General features: G+C 31.6%; 1 protein-coding gene across 1 annotated transcript in view; it reads left to right on the forward strand.

The window, feature by feature from the left end:
- Positions 1 to 231, forward strand: part of LOC107611364 (cyanogenic beta-glucosidase-like) — a 3,125-nt gene that overhangs the window by 1,341 nt on the left and 1,553 nt on the right. The gene's annotated exons all lie outside the window — the stretch shown is intronic.

The raw sequence follows: 231 nt of genomic DNA on the forward strand, positions 1-231 counted from the left end.
CCTTATACACTACACAACTCTTTAATCACAACTTAGCTAATGCTGCAAATCGAACCTGATGTGACATCTTAGGAGGCAAATAGGTTTGCCATTAGTACACTACACAAGCTTCAGCCATTACAGGACTTGTTTAATTTCTTTTTTTGGGTGTTTATTGGGCTTGTTTAATTTTGTTTTTGGTGTCTATTGAGCTTGTTTAATTGATTCATTTTAAAAATATATATATTTTAA

This window comes from Arachis ipaensis, chromosome B08, assembly GCF_000816755.2.
Source record: "Arachis ipaensis cultivar K30076 chromosome B08, Araip1.1, whole genome shotgun sequence".
In the NCBI taxonomy this organism is placed as follows: Eukaryota; Viridiplantae; Streptophyta; class Magnoliopsida; order Fabales; family Fabaceae; genus Arachis; species Arachis ipaensis.